General features: G+C 31.4%; 1 long non-coding RNA gene and 1 pseudogene across 1 annotated transcript; both read left to right on the top strand.

Annotated features, from left to right (window-relative positions):
• The first annotated feature begins 5,836 nt into the window (after positions 1-5,836).
• LOC108484858 (uncharacterized) lies at positions 5,837-7,765 on the top strand (annotated as a pseudogene).
• Positions 7,766-9,956: 2,191 nt separating this feature from the next.
• LOC108485406 (uncharacterized) lies at positions 9,957-11,027 on the top strand. Its single transcript, XR_001871302.2, has 2 exons — positions 9,957-10,325; positions 10,677-11,027. It is a non-coding gene; the product is annotated as an uncharacterized LOC108485406 (long non-coding RNA).
• The last annotated feature ends 1,799 nt before the right edge of the window (positions 11,028-12,826 follow it).

Here is a 12,826-nt window from a genome sequence, read left to right as displayed (position 1 = left end):
TTAAAACATAGGCATTTATGCATTAATAGTTTAAACTTTAAGACATTAGGGAATCAAGCATGATAAGTTGATTTTTAAATAATTAAAAACTTTTAGGTTGTTTTCCCAAGTTTAGGTATTATTTTGAGTTGGAATTCACAAGTTTAAACATCAAAAAGCCATAATTTTTATAAGATCTTGAGCCTTTAGAGCATCTATTATTTCTTTCATGCTCACTTTCATTATGAGTGCGTCAGTATTGAATTGTTATTCTAGAATTTGCTTGATTTGATTTGATATGTCAATATGATAAAGGCACTTAGGTTTAACTCACTCACTCCATAAAAGCCTACCTTCACAATTTACCCTTAGTGAACCCCCTTGAGCCTAACAACCCATTCATTGATTTACCCTCAATATTAACCCATAACTCATTATTGTTGAAATCCCCTAAATTAATTTGATCCATATTTTTGTCGAGATTTGTATTGGAATAGTTGCTTAGCTATGTTTTATTCTATTTTGTAATTTGACTTGTTCTTAAAAAAAAATACATGTATACATATTAGTAGTAGTGATCTTCTGAGCTAAAGAAGTTAAATTCCATATTCTAAGAAAAAGCTCTGTTGTACGCAATTGATGACTAGTCATTTTTCTAGTTAGGCAATTTTTCAATTCAATCTCGATTCTAACCCTTTCTTTCAGCTTGTGACCACACCCTCTAACCAAAGCCACGTTACAACCCTCCAAAGACCTTTTGATTGATTTTTCATTTCAATTTATAGTGGTGGAGATTTAATTTTCATGCAAGCCTATGGTAATGGCTTTTTATTATTGACTATTGAGTGCTTCATTTATTGTACTTAAACTCCTCAAGTGAATTGAGTGAATCTTTAGTGAGGATGTGAAACTCTGTGATATTTTAAATCAAACGTAATTACTTAGATGAGGGGAGACACCTATGTTTTCATGATAAAATGCCTAACTTGGAATGTTTGAAACTTTAATGTTCTTTAAGTCAAATTTTCATTGTTTGATTACTTATGGAATAGTTTGAGATATTATTGATAAGAATTATATAAGTTAAGAAGAATTTATTTTGATTATGGGCTGAGGATTTTGCTTGAGGACAAGAAAATGCTTAAGTGTGGGTATATTTGATAAACCGTAATTCATACATATTTCTATCCCATGCTTAGCACATTTTATGAATGATTTTTCCTTAAATTTGGTGAATTCGATGCTCCTAATGCCTTAATTTCATGTTTTATACTTAGGTGGGCATAGGAGAGTGAAAGGAATGAGAAACGGGCCAAAAACAGAGAAAATGGACCAACGTATGAAATCAACACGGCCTGAACTTCCTCACACGGGTAGACCATATGGCCGTGTCAATTTGGCAGAATCGAAGCATGACTCACACGGGTAGACCACACGCCCGTGCCTATTTAACAGGCTTGACCACGGCCTGAAGTAATCGCATACGGGCGTGTCACACGGGCATGTCCCTGTCGAGCCCAAGCAGAGTCCTTTCAGAAAAGGCCACTTTTGAGGGCTCTTAGGCATTTCAAAGCCTATAAATACACCCTAGAAGAGGAGAAGAGGGGGGACGCACAGGAAGAAGCAAGGAATTGCTCAAGGAAAGCCGATCGATCCATCTCAAAAGCCAGATTCATCATCAAGACTGAAGATCTCCCTTCACATTCCCTCAGGAGTTTTGGGTTTTCTTATGTTTTGTTATTTTTATTCTTTTGAGATGTTTTCTTTCATTAGTATGAACTAAAACCCCTAAATACCTAAGGGGAATGAAACCTAAGACGGATCCTATTATTATTATCTGAATTGTATGATAAATATTTGACTTGTTCTTAATTATGTGTTCTTAATTCTTGGTTTGATATTCCAGGATATTGATTCAAGTTAAGCTCTTATTCAGAGGAGGAATAGACCATGTCTAAGAGTAAATTTGTCATAATTAAGCGGAGTTGATTGTGCGCCTAGAGATAGGGTGACAAGATTTTACCGGATTAGGGTGAAACCTAATAAGGGGATCCATAGATCGAGTTAATGCAACCTTAGGGCGTTAATTAGAAAGAGATTTCAATTATTCAATTTAGGGTTAAACGTTGTTAGTCTCGAGAGAGATAATAATATAATTTAGGGATCTATACGGAACAAGTTGAATGAATAAATCGTCCGATTCAGAGTCAAATAACAAGTGAAGTCTAGGTGGATTTTTCCTTAGGTATTGTCTCAATCAATCGAGTTTTCCAAAAAGTATTTTCCCCAAATTTCTTTTCTGTGATTTCTTAGTTTAATTAATCAGTTAGATAAACAAAACCCTTTTATTTTTTTAGGCTAGATAATAAAAAGAAAGTTGATACTAGTACTTTTAGTTCCTTTAGGTTTGATAATCCGGTCTTGCTAAAGCTATACTACTGTTCGATAGGTACACTTGCCTTCATCGTGATAATAGTTAGTTTCAAGAACGATTCATTATAAATATTTAAAACCTGTCACGAATATCACGTATCATTGCCACATGCTGAGCTAGGGCAACACTCGATCACTATCCTACCATTTGATGATGTTGGAACATGTAACAACTGTGTAAGCCCTGCCAAATGTATACGCCTAATGTGTCACCGTTATAAGTTGCATTTCTTGAATGTCCTTTGCCCTATGCAGTTTCCATCGAAACTACATTTAATAATTGCAAGTTAATAAAATAGTAAAAGATTATAACCATTGAAACCTTAGCCCTTTACAACAGTTGAATGAACTAATCTCTTGAGCAACATATCTATCACTATCAATTTGGATCCGTGTAATCCTAATAATACATGATGTGATCCAAATTCACCCTAAATCTACAAATATATTTAAAATATATAAGATATATTATAAAAAAATGAATCCTAAAATGTTTTCTGAACGTTGTATATAAATATCTTTTTACCTTCTCTCCAATAGAAAGAGAATAGGTGAGAGGGGATCTGCACTATAAATGACATTCACATCTGTGCCCATACTTGAAGGAGGATGCAACAACAATTCAATTGTTTTGTATCCTTAGCGGTTGCATTTTTAAAAGCCTGGTATAAGAAAGCCAAAACCACATACCCCAACTATGACTAGAAACACGAGTAATCATTTATACTAGATGTTCAATTGTTTTGGATATAAAACCTCGCTAATTTTTTATGGGCCCTAAGACAATCGTCCTCTTCACTTGGCTTCAAATAACTTACATCACTCCAAATTCGAAGGTTTGTTTCCTTAACCTAGTACACGAATAAAAATATTTATCAATCTCAATTTCCTAATTTCACTATATATATATATATATATCAAAATAAAAATAAAATATAAATGATGCATATATGTATGACTTAAGTTGAAAAGTATTAAAAACTACCATATTAACGACTACTTGCGCTATGTGATGCGCTTCCTTCAATAGAGCCATAATAGAAATTAGAAAATTGATTTTAAGGTTAAAAAAAGATTTGGAGAGTTCTCTAGCTTACAAATTCGACAGCGATGAAAATCAACTTTAGCGTGAGTGAAAAACTTAAAACAGGGGAAAGATATTTATAGACACAACATAATAAAATAAAATAAAATAAAATAAAAACATTCATAATAAGCCAGTGCCTATGGGCATTTACTATAATTAATTACGATTGATTTAGTTAAATGGTTAAAATTCATAATAACTCTAAACTTGATATTATTAAGTACCAAATTCTTTAAATGCATTTATTCAAATTATATTTACGATAAACTATGAAAATTGGTTACTCCACTTTGCATATATTGAGTTTAACTTAGTGCATTTATTAGGGTTAAGCTAACATTAAGTGCTTATGAACTTGACAGCTAGGAGTGTTTCGCACATTCTTTGCATTAGAGTTTATGATAAATGTTTAAAGTCAAACAAAATTTTTATCATGAACTCGGTATTAGGAAGTGTTGAAAAGCTTTAATCATTTTATAATTATTGATCACAATTTATTAAGGGATAAAAAGTTTACTACACTTAATTTTATATTCAACTCCACATCATTAATTACCAATAAACTCGGAGAAATAACTTTTGCACAAAACAAGAAATAACTATAGCCGCCATGTCTACATTCTAGCTTAAACTACGTGCAAAGTACGGAATGTGTTTCCCCCTTCATATATATTTTATCACTCAATTTATACTATTTTCGAATTTTAATTTCAAGTTTTTTAATGGCTATTATTTTTAAAGTTTTAGAATTTAGGTGATTTTATTTGATTGCATCACACGGAGTTGGATTTATCCGTGATTTTTTTTTTTTTTGTCCTTTTCAATTATTTAATTTTTTATATTACATATAATATGATTATCTGAAATGTAGGGTATTTTCTTCATGTCATGTAAAAAATGTAAAAAAGAAAAGAAAAATGATTTGCCTGATTGTTGATTTCGTTATGTTCAGGTTTCTAAGATTCATCCGTTGCTAATGAGAAATTTGATTTCTTGAATAGAGTGTCAAGTTGGATGAACCTCTGCACTTTCTTTTCTCTTTTGGTAGTCGATGTGATCATATTTGATTATGTTTTAGCATTGCAAAAGATTATCTTGATTTTATGTTTCATGCTATAATTGTTTCTAGGACTATTCTTCTATTTCTCCTGTTTCTGTGACTGTTATGATTCTCCATTCTCGCTCTTTCATTGCAGTTCAGTTTCATAATTGCAAGAAATGTTACTCGGTATAGTCCAAGTTTCTGTACAGCGTTGTTAAATCATCCCATTTTCTCTTTAATTCTTCATGTTGTCATGAAACCATTATTGAAGGTATAATCATCAGATAATGTATTACAGAGAAACACGCATAGGACTATATTCTACAAAAGGTATCTGCTTCTGTACCACCGAGGATGAAGAAAAGCGTTAACAGGTAGTAAACAGTTTTTATCGTTTGACTTCAAAAATCATTTTGCCTATTACCCAGTCTATTAATGTGCTTGCACTCTTATACTTGACTGCACCTTTTTAATTCTTAAAGAAGAGCAAACAGGCTTATGATTTCCAGTCATTAATTTGTTTTTACTTGAGGATGAAATCCTTTTTCAACTGTCCTTAAGTTTTTAGCTTATTAACTATTGATGTTAATGTTGCTTGAATTCTGTTTATTTCAATTTCTTACTTATTTGAGCCTTGCACATGATTGAAGCTCAAAGCTGGTTATTATTTCCAAGTTATCTACCAAGCATAGTCTATGTTCAATTTCTCCCGAATACGGTTTGTTTGATTGACATTCTTTTGGACTTTGTAAAATTAAAGACTTGCAGCTCATTAGGTGTAGCACAAAGGCTCTTGATTTGTTACTGCCACTTTCATGCTTGTTTTTGTAGTCTGATCTGACACCCTTTTATGCGATTAGCCAAGTTCTACCGTATATTTGATTATTATTTTACTATAGGCTTATTATTGCAGCAAGAGACCACGCTTTGACTCTTCAGCAGGAGAGTGATCTGAGCCTGTCAATTGAGCTTTTCTGCTATGTAGTAATGTTAGAATCTTGGTTGCATCACAAATCTGATACAGATGTAATGCTAGATTTCGACAAACCGGTTTCAGCAGGAAGATTGGCCCTTGCTAACTTTTTATATTCATACATTAATATTGATTTGACATAATATACTGTTTTTTCTTATTTTCTTTCTTTCCTGTTTTTGTATTTGGTTAAGACTAGGACATAAAGGCCTTCATTTCTCTTACTGGTTTGATGCTTAACTGTCATGAAGAGCAGTTGGCTAAAATTTTACTTTTAGACCTAATTTTTTGGTGAATTTCGTGCAGATGGTTAAGTTTGTCAAAGCCATGATTCTTTGCTAATTGAGTTATCAGAGCATGGAAATTGTTATCTGTCTTAAGCTCTCTACTTTAAAGCATGGCAAAAGGACTCATTCACCTACCAACAGAAGGCCACTGCCTAAGCTTGTTCCTTTCACCATCTTGACACTTGTTTCAGTTTGTGTGATTGGCATATTAACCGATCGCCAAAAGACATCGTATTTTTTTCCTCCCACTTTGGGACAAACCCCCTACCCCCTTCATACCCCTACCACACTATTACCCTGAAAATGTTTCAATGGAACACTTGTGCCACCTATATGGATGGTCATACGTTTGCAACCACGATGTATATTTGACAGCATCATGTTTAGCCATGAATTAGACTTGCATGATATCAGGTTGGGTGTGCTGAAGAGTAGATAGTCCATGGTGTATTTCTTGGCCCAATTGCATCCCTAGCCCACATGAAAGCCCATTTGTTCTTGAATCACGGGAACAGAGAGCTGTGAAAAGATTACTTTGCAATGCAGAGATATCCAATGGAGATCTAATAATATCAGATACAAATGAGCTGCCAAGACTGTTGGGTTTTGTGTCTAAGAAAGAGAAGATGGAAAGTATTGAGAATGGCTCATATTTCAGTTAAATTTAAGAGATAATTTTCTAGTTAAACTCTTTTCATCTACGAATTTAATTTATAAATAGGCTCTTTTATAATATTAGAAAATATACCCATTAAAATATTAGAAATGATAACATTTTTAGACAAATTTATGTTTACGTTTTGAGAGTTCTTTTATTTTTGGATTTCAAAGTTTAGTTTTTATTATAGTAAAATTATCTTTGCCTGTAACTTTTTTATCTTTTTTGGAGAGATTTTTCCACGTTAAATTTGTGTGTTTAATTTTTCAATTTCTTCCGTTATTTTTTTACTTTTTTGTTGCTTAATTGGGTTGATTTCCAATAGACAGATCAAAATTTAACAATCAAAATTGACTTGTTGTTCTTTTTATTCTTATCCATATGTTTACATACAAAGTATATACTTAAATAGGAAAACTTTACCATTGCAACTTACAAAGTTAGCATGTCTAAATACATGGGATTATTCATTGACTGATTTTTATCTTTTCAGCATCGTTTACATTTACCTAGCAAATTAAAGAAAAATAATCTAACAGCTTTTTTAAACAAGTTAACAACTTATTGGCCTGTATCAAAAGTTTCGAAACAATTCGCAGTTAGACTGTCCCCCACTTTAGCTTGTACTTGTATTGTCCACCACTTTGACTTGTACTTGTATTGTCCACCACTTTGACTTGTACTTTGGATTGTCCGCCATTTTAGCTTGTACTTGGACACTTTAGCTTGCACTTGGATTGTCCGTCATTTTGGCTCTCACTTTTGGCTTGTCTGCCACTGCCGCATGGTTGGCAACTTTCAACAAAGACTACCCACTCTAAAATTGCTACAACGGTGTGATGGAGTGCCACCCATGTTGCACCTTGAGTTGCAGCATTACATGTATTCCTTTGAGTTTCTTGTGGATTATAGCAGTTGGCGAGCCTCAGTTCATATCTATAACTGTTGGCCTCTCACGCTAGATCGATCTAATCTTTTCTGATGCAAGATGGCATTGCAGCTATTGCTTTCAGAGTCTTGAAAATTTCATATTTAAGATGACTGGTTTTATCCTTGCTGACAGAGTGATAAGCACGAACCATCTAAGTTATCTTAGGATACAAAGAACCATTTGCAGGGTTGACACTCTTTTCGACATGCTTCCTGAAAAATACACCTTCCGATGGTTGACTAAAAAGATGGATTCCAACCCCCTTCAGCTTCAGCAGTTCATCTTCCTACATATTTGATACAAAATGCAAATAGGTTTAGGTTCCTTCTCCCTGATGGATGTGTAAGAATTCAAGATTTTATAGCTAGTCCTTGAAGTTGCAAGTGACACTGACCTGAAAGCTCATTTATATTAGTCAGAAATTTTATTTTTGCTTGTTGCCTCCCTTTCTAAAGCTTTATTGGTGTCATGTGAAGGAGGAGGATTGATTTTAGCATTGCAAGTTAAACAAACCATGGTTCGGGACACAGTTCGAACTTTGTTAATCCTCTCACCCAAGTCCAGCCTTGGGTTGGTTTGTGCATGTCTACTGGGCCAAGTAGGTAGTGCCCGACCGTTGGATAAGTATAGATGAGAATATATAGTTGGCAATAGATACCATACTAGTAACATTTTTAGTTAGTTTAGATATGAGTTAAAATACTCTTCATTAATTTTTAGTAAAAGAATAATTAAAAAATCTAGGATATTCACTTGAGTTTTGAACAATTTATTCTTAATTATTTGATTTTTAGATATTTGAAAATATGATTTCATTTATTTTGTTAATAATTAGAAAATAAAGATAAATAAAAGTGAAGTTAAAAGTTTCATATATACAAAAATAATGTCTAGTTAACTCTTTGGATCGGTGAATGTGATTTGAGTATACGTTTTAGTAATTTAAGAAAAAACAATCACAAAAACAAGTGTGCTATTGTTCGAGGAGGCATAGGAAAATACCTAAGAATCCAAGTAAAAGCTTATTTAATAAGAAAAATGAATTCTTTCAACCCATTATTGATAAAATTGGGGGAAAATTAACTAATTGAGGAATCTAATTGTATCTCTCTCTTTAGTTATACTAGGAAAGTACATATGCACAATTGGGATATTTATTTGCAAACTTGTTGGATACTTGGATTAGGTGGGTAGAAAATTAGGTATATCCAACTCATGAATGAAGGGTTTTTGACAAAGCAAGTTTGGAGGATTTATTTTTCAATATTCTCCCTTGTTTATTAGTACTACCTCTATTTTGTTATCCAAATATTTCAATAATTTATCTTTCCCTACTCTCAACATAAAACTTTAAGACTTTTATAGACTTTTAGATTTGAAATAGAATTTTAGGAGAAGACACACACATATATATATATATATATATATGAAAAGAGATCCATTTATATCAAGTAAAACTAACGGATTTTACGCCTTTCATAACTTTTTTACTATTGAAATTTTAACAATCCAACTATTGAATTTATCAATATAATTGTACTTGTCATGCATGTAAAATCTCAAATCAATCGATATCTTTATCACATTGATCTAAAATATTATTTATATTAATATATATTTAATGGTTGAAAGCTTTTTACATAGAACAAATCGTTAAAAATTGCTTCAAACTTAACATGCATGATCTATGTGAATGGAATATGAAATTCAACGATTAAATTATTAAAATATCAATTGTGGAAAAAAGTTATAAAATGGTGTAAAACCATATTCGTTTGACACTAATTAAGTGGATCCCTCCCATATATATGATGTTGGAGCGGGAATCAAGCTCATATTATTGAAGGCAACTATAACTTATTTAACATGATAGTTTCTACCCTTGTAAATTGGATTTTTGTAATATGATCTTTTTGTTATTACTTTTGAATAAGTCTAATAGTTTTTAAGAGTAATGATATCTTAGATTCAGTTAGTTATTTTCTTGAAGTATGATTCTTAAAAGTGATTGAGCTTTTATGTATTTGATCTTTGCAATTACTTCAAAAAAAAATACACAACTCAATTTTAATGCCTTTCAAAATTCTATATGGTATCAAAGCATCTAAAGGCTTAAAAGCCTAATCCCATTTTATTGTTTTCCTTTCTACTATCTCACGCACAAAATGTATAACATATTGATGCTTAAAATTATTTAAAATACATATGATATGAACTTTCAAAATAAAGAGATATGTATAAAAGAAAACTTCAAAACACAAATAAAATTTTATAATAGAACAATTTAAAAGTTTATACAAATGAAAAAATAAATTAAAACAATATAAGGTCTATGAAATAATTTTAAAATACTATATCAAGGGGAAAAACGAATAATAACAATATATAGCAAATTTTTTAAAGGAAAAAAAAGAATTACAAAGAATAAAGCATAAACAAAAAACTCAATTGATACCAAAATAAAATTTAAAGGACAATTTACGAATTAAGAAAATTACTAAAACAAAGTTAAAGGCTAAAAAGAGATACGCTCATATAGACAGGGATTTAAAACCCAAATATCCCAAGTCTTGAGATGCAGCATTTAAAGGAGGACCTAGATGAAGTAGCGCATAAATTCTAGAGATGATTTAAAAATAAATAAGATGCAATCAAGGCTTGATCAAAAGTCAGCACAAATGACAAGGCCCTAACGCAAAAATTTCCCTTTTGGTTTATGCATAAAAGAAAACTCCCCCATCCCCAAAGTTATCTGTCGCGAATCAAAAAAGAAAAAAAAAAGTTTTCCTCCTTTCTTCCTCTGCCAGGGCACAAAAGGGCTACCCCCGATCGGCCATGCGTTTGCCAAAGGTGATGGCCGATTTCGACGCCTTTTGGGCTTCTCATTCCGGCGAAGGAGACAAAGCTCCGACAATGAGCGCTTGGGTCGATCAAGGTAAGTATTTCCTCTCTTTTAAATTTTGGATCGGATGCTTTTGATGGCTATCAATTTTCTGTGCATATTTTTGCTATTGTATTCGAAAAAAATCAAAGAAAGAACCCCCCTTTTAACACTTTAGTATGTATCTGGATCTGAATGAAAAAGAAAAAAGGAAAAACAAAACGGAATAGAATAACGATGAATAACCACTTTTGAAATGAATTTTTTTGTCTGATCTTTATTGACTTTTGTGTGTATTTTGCTATTCTCTTCATAAACAAAAAAAGGTCCCGTTTACAATCGAAACTTGAAGCCTTTATAGCCAAATACAAGTAGTTTCTTGCTATTCTTTTGCTCAAATCGCAGATCGTGAAGACGTGGACGGGCGCTCGAATGTGGGGCGCGCGACGTGCGGGCCTGGGGTCGTGCTTGGCGTGCTGACATGGGACGAACGAAGACTGCGGCGCAAAGGGGTAGCCTAAGGTTTGTTGTTTTTTGATTGCTTAGGTTAGACCATGGGTATTGGGCTTATGTAAACGGGCCAAAATTATTTGGGTTGTTTTATGTAATTGGGTTGGCTTTATGCTTTTATATGTGTAGGGGCCGAAATTGGGTATTTGGTTTATTTGGGTTTGTTGGGCCTGGGCGAAAATTGGGCCCTACAATTGTTTATATTAATATATATTTAATGGCTGAAAGCTTTTTACATAGAACAAATCGTTAAAAAATTGCTTCAAACTTAACATGCATAATCTATGTGAATGGAATATGAAATTCAACGATTAGATTATTAAAATATCAATTGTGGAAAAAAGTTATAAAATGGTGTAAAACCATATTTGTTTGACACTAATTAAGTGGATCCCTCCCATATATATGATGTTGGAGCGGGAATCAAGCTCATATTATTGAAGGCAACTATAACTTATTTTACATGATAGTTTCTACCCTTGTAAATTTTATTTTTGTAATATGATCTTTTTGTTATTACTTTTGAATAAGTCTAATAGTTTTTAAGAGTAATGGTATCTTAAATTCAGTTAATTATTTTCTTAGAGTATGATTCTTAAAAGTGATTGAACTTTTATGTATTTGATCTTTGCAATTACTTCAAAAAAAAATACACAACTCAATTTTATCACCTTTCAAAATTCTATATGGTATCAAAGCATCTAAAGTCTTAAAAGCCTAATCCCATTTTTATTGTTAAAAATGAGAGAATATTATTTTATTTTATTTATCTTTGGCTATCAATATTATTTTATTTTGTCATCTCAACCTCTCCACAATATTATTTTTGACATGGACGTTGATTAATCATACTTAAGAAAATAATAGAAATGAGCCAAATCCGGTGTTTTCTCTCTCTCATCGTTCATAATACAATAGTTTAAATCACAAGTACATGATGTGATGGAGAAAGCACAAAGTTCCAGAATGTGAAGATTGGTGGCCAACAAAGGTCAAGGCGCCAGGCAACTTCCTAACACCCGTTTAGTCATTTCATCTACCAAATCATCCTCATCTTATTCTATAATTTTGGTCTCATATGTCTTGGCTTTTCATACAACAATAATTATATACAATTTTGGTCTCATAAAGGTAAATTCATCCCTATCACTAATGAGAGAATATAATTCAAGATTTATATCTAATTTACTTTCCATTTTTTGATCCTTTAACATTGTCGGCATACCAAAATATGTCCTTCGCCTTTCATATTATTTATTAGATACCCAAATCTTCTTCATGGAGAGATTGAGAAATGTAATGACTGGTGAATGTAAAAAATGTCAAAGATACCTTAAAGGTTCAGTTGGAAGGCACATTTCAACACTTACTTCTCATTTGCTTCTTAATATTATAATATAAAATTTTGTTTAATATATATGTTTTAACATCACAAAAATTAGTTCATCATTTGATAGATAGATTGTCATTATTTTATTTAGTTAAAATGTTAATCAAATGTTATTTTATAAAATATTAATTTTGTTCTTATTGAAAAATTAAACTGTTAAAATGTTAACTTAATTTTTTTACCATGAAATGATTTTTTCTAAAATAACCATTTTCACTATTTACCAAAAAAGATAAATATTTTTAATAATAAATAAATAAATTGATTAAAAAAATTTTCACTTTTACTTCTTGTTTTACTAGATTTTTAAAACCCTATTTTAAAAAAAATCATATGAGAATATGAATTGTACATTTTATTTTATTTTGATTTTTTTTTAAAATAGCAAACAATAAATAAACATATAATCTAAAAACTAAATATACGAAGCTGAGAAAAAAACACATCTACTAAATATATCTTAAAATCATTCACATCAATACTTAGATTCTAATATTTTAAGGCAAAGCATATTAGAAGCAATAACAAAATCAATATTTATGCCACTACTAATAATAGAGTAAACATATTAGAATTTGAATACTAATAATAGAAACCAATGCTTTTTCTCATGTTTTAAAATAATATAGATACCATAATATTAGAATTTTTTATC

Source organism: Gossypium arboreum, chromosome 6, assembly GCF_025698485.1.
Source record: "Gossypium arboreum isolate Shixiya-1 chromosome 6, ASM2569848v2, whole genome shotgun sequence".
Lineage (NCBI taxonomy): Eukaryota > Viridiplantae > Streptophyta > Magnoliopsida > Malvales > Malvaceae > Gossypium > Gossypium arboreum.
Note: the sequence above shows the minus strand (reverse complement) of the source record. Positions and strands in the feature narration are given on the sequence as shown.